Source organism: Mastomys coucha, unplaced genomic scaffold (genome assembly GCF_008632895.1).
Source record: "Mastomys coucha isolate ucsf_1 unplaced genomic scaffold, UCSF_Mcou_1 pScaffold3, whole genome shotgun sequence".
Lineage (NCBI taxonomy): Eukaryota > Metazoa > Chordata > Mammalia > Rodentia > Muridae > Mastomys > Mastomys coucha.
In genome coordinates, this window is record NW_022196909.1 from 58,935,579 (window position 1) to 58,939,598 (window position 4,020).

Below are 4,020 nucleotides of genomic sequence, written 5' to 3' on the forward strand. Positions count from 1 at the left end.
CTGTCACAAGGTTGAGGGCTCTGAGTTTGAGCCTCTGAAACAGTCAGCTAAAATCTGGGAATAGTGGTATGCACTTGGAATCCAAGTGCTCAGGAGGGAAAGACAGGGGTGTTCCTGGATCTAGCCAACCGAGATCTACCTACTTGACACTTTCAAGGCCAGGTGAAAACTTGTCTCAAATATAATAAAATAATAATAATAATAATAATAATAATAATAATAATGATGATGATGATGATGATGATAATGGACTAATTTTGAAGTTGGGGTGGGATTCAGTAAGGTCTAAAGACCCCTCTTCTCTTTCTTTCTCAAACAACTCTTTTCTCAAATCCAGGAAATCTGACCTAAAAAGGCAGCTAGAGAAAAGATACACATAGGGAAGATGGATGACTTCAAATCAATTTGGTTCCCAAGAAAACTCAAACGGCATAAGCCAGTGAGATCCTTGAGATGACCCTATCCACACCCATATGGCTGGTGGTGGCTCTGTGGAAGCTGGAGGAGGTTTTCAGTTCTCTCCTTGCCACTAACGGGCTCCAAATGCCAGGCAGCTATGGGGTCCCTCCAGCTGAAGCTCTCTAATGAGTCTCCAGCATGCCCATTATAGCACGCTAACAAGCACGGGGAGAGAAACTGAAAACCAGCTCCAGCTCTGGGGGAGGAGGGGGGAGGAGGAAAAAATGGAACAATTTTGGCAATTTCTGTTCTTTATTTCACAATTACCAGAACTATTTAGAACATATTTCCATGTTGAGGTCTAATTAGAGAATTTTCTAATTTTATTTTTTGTTGTTGTTGCTGGTTGAACCCAACTTGCTTTGGTCATTTCCTCAGCTGGAAGCTTTTAGAACTTGATGCCTCTTTCTTTTCTTTTCTTTTCTCTTCTTTTCTTTTCCTTTCCTTTCCTTCTTTCTTTCTTTCTTTCCTTCTTTTTGTATGAGTGACTTTTAAAAAGAGATTTCGATTGAGTTCCTCTGCCTCAGTATGGATGTCCCTGAAATTTACAGAAAAATAAAACATCGAGTCACTTTGAATTTAGGTCAAACCAAATTTTAATATCCAAAGAATTTAATCAGAAGGCTGGAGTCTACATTACTGCTTTAAGATACCAGATTTTGGCATGTGATCTACTCTGTTATGAAGTCCCCTACCCATCTCAGGACTAATGCGGTACGTATTAACATTCAAGACTCAGGAAATCTCATTTGGGTTTTCATTTAACTCTATCAATCCTGGCATTTGTTAGATAAAGAAATCCATGCTTCGTGTGTTGGCCCAAAGATCATATAAGATTGAACTCCCCAGTTCAGGGTAGTTTGAAAATTATTAAATTTCTCAATAAATCCCATCAAGCAAATAGGAAAACATCTCATTAATTCCAACTTCTCTGATTTCAAATTTATTCATCTCACAAATCTAAGTAACTGATACTATGTACTATGTTTAAATATTGTCTAAGATTCTTAAGAGGACATTGCTGGTGCTGAAGAGATGGACCAATACTTATAAGCACTAGCTGTACTCCCAGACGATCTGAAATTGCTTCCTGCCATCTACTTGGGCAGCTTACGACCACCTGAAACTCCAGTTCTGGGGAACCCAACCCCTCCTCTCAGCTCCAAGATCACCTGCACACACTTTCATGCACATAGACACAGATACACAAATAAAAAAAAAACAAACAAATCCTTTTTAAAAGAAGACATTGTTGCGGGGGTGGCTAAGAAAATGTTTCCGTGAGTAAGAATATCTGTGCCAGCCTAAGAACTGATTTCAAATCCCCAACAGCCAGGTAAAATGCCTGGGATGGCTGATGGTACCTGCCACCACCACTGGAGTGGCTAAAGACAGGAGGATCCTGGAAACTTGGGAGCTGTCCATCTAGCAGATAGGATACCTTCAGATTTAGTGAGAGACCCAGGCTAAGAACAAAAAGGCACAGAGTGAGAGAGGAAGACACCTCGTATCCTCCCCTGACTTCTGTATGTGCATGTAGTAGCTCACACAGCCAAACACTCACATGCACACATCATACACCATATATGTATGCACACAGACAATAAAAGGAAGACATCATTTTAAGTGTATTAAAGAGGCTAGAGAGATGGCTCACTGGCTAAGGATCTTGCTGTTCTTCCTAGGGACCTGAGTTCAGTTCCAGCATCCAGCAGGCATCTCACAACCACCTGTAACTCCAGCTACAAAGGGCCAGTGCTCTCTTGTAGTCTACTCAGACCCCCCCCCCACACACACACGTAGTATTCACATACACACACACACACACACACACACACACACACACCATAGGGGCTTGCATGCACAAAATTAAATATGTATAACAAACTTCTTTCATATTTACAGAACAAGGGCACTATTACAAAAGCTGGTAAATAATTCTGCAAAGCAGGCACAGTAGCTTCTCTTTGAACGGTGCTCATCAGCTTGTTATTTGTGACATTGGCTAAGGTTGAAGTTTCTTCTCAAACATTCTGCAACTCTAGCTTTTTCTTCCCCTCTGGGTATGCTGGTACCACAGCTTCGTGGAAATTCTAAGACTGCTTCTTCTTCTTCTTCTTTTTTTAAATACACCACAGTGGAAAACGGGATGTGTTTGATCAAGATGAAAATTTGATTTTGTGACTCACCCATGTAGTAACGAAAGCCTCCATGGTGGGAGGGGTATTGAAGGTACATCTGGGTAAACATAGAAGGAAAGCATGTCATCAAAGAATTGATCCCAAATCAATTCTTCAAAGGTTCTCCAGTTCAGCATGAAGCACAGCAAGACTTAGCAAGCTGTGGTTCCAGGGCGGGCCTTCTCTCACCGCCCTGCTGTTTACTTTATGAAAAGAACAGAGCTTGCTCAGGGCCTGTCTTACCCTTCCTCAAAGGCTCTGAGGCTGACTCAGCTCTTTAGCTTCACATAACCGCTGAACCACTTGTCTAAGATACACGAAGGACCCGCCTACAAAACTGTTCACTTGCCCCCACCTCTGTGGTGGCAGCCCTGTACAGATTTAATTACTGGGGACAGCCAGGGCGTACATCTGCTCCTCCATGTTTTTTTAAACCCACATCTTCAGTTCATCCCTACTTTGTCCTTTCTGGTAAATCAATACTAGATGGGTAATTTGGGCAAAATAGGCTGGGAGCTCACCAAAGCAACTTGGGTTCTCTTCCAAATGAGTTCAAGAGCCACAGGCCACAGTAACCCGATTCTTACCAGACAAGCTCACCATGGATCCTGGAAACTGTTTTCTCTCTGGTTTGGGATTTCTTTTTTCAATAAGGTCCTGGGTAACCGAAGGGGTGTGGATGGGATGGGGTTGTGGGGGACAAACAAGGAGAGAGAAATCCTAGCCTTCCCAAACCAGACATTTCTCACAGTCATCCACAAAGCAACCTCAAAGCAGGTCACCACTACTTAGGAATTGGCGATGGTGCTGTGGTGAACGCCGAAAGGCAATTTTGGCCTGACGAACCAATTAGCCAATGATCATAGCCACTTCCTCACTCCTTCCTAAATTTCTTAAACATGTGTTTCTTGTAATCCACTTCTTCTGCCACATAGACCCAAGTGACAAATCATGAACTTGAAAGATCCAGTGCCCCGTGACAAACCACTAAGCATGGAATCCCAACTGCCAGAGTGCAGGAAGGGCCAATAAGCCAGACTACTGAGTTTGGTAAGTGGGGGGAAGAAAACAACAAAATCCTGTTTGTACAAGGTCAATAGTATGCTCCAAAAAAGCAGGAATAGCATTACTTATTTTCAATATATTCTGGGATGTGTTACAATTAAAGGAAATGAAAAGAAAGGCTGGCTACCAGAGAAGCAGTAGCTTGACGTTGATGGCATTACCCCTGCCCACATGCCCTGGTCCTCTCCCTGGCAGGCCCGGGGTTGAAATCAGTCAGCCTTTAGGCACAGCTGAAAAGTCAGTTTCCTGTGGGTTTTTTGATAACCAAACACACAAGGAAGCTGATGACTACACCAGAGATTCCTTTATTAAATAA

At 42.6% G+C, this 4,020-nt stretch overlaps 1 long non-coding RNA gene across 2 annotated transcripts; it reads right to left on the reverse strand.

The window, feature by feature from the left end:
* Nucleotides 1-697: 697 nt before the first annotated feature.
* Nucleotides 698-3,654, reverse strand: LOC116074858. 2 transcript variants are annotated; one of them, XR_004112308.1, is made up of 3 exons: nt 3,227-3,654; nt 2,649-2,697; nt 698-997 (listed from the first exon to the last, which is right to left on the reverse strand). It is a non-coding gene; the product is annotated as an uncharacterized LOC116074858 (long non-coding RNA). The 2 variants fall into 2 exon arrangements; XR_004112309.1 differs by having other exon boundaries at nt 3,161-3,654.
* Nucleotides 3,655-4,020: the final 366 nt, after the last annotated feature.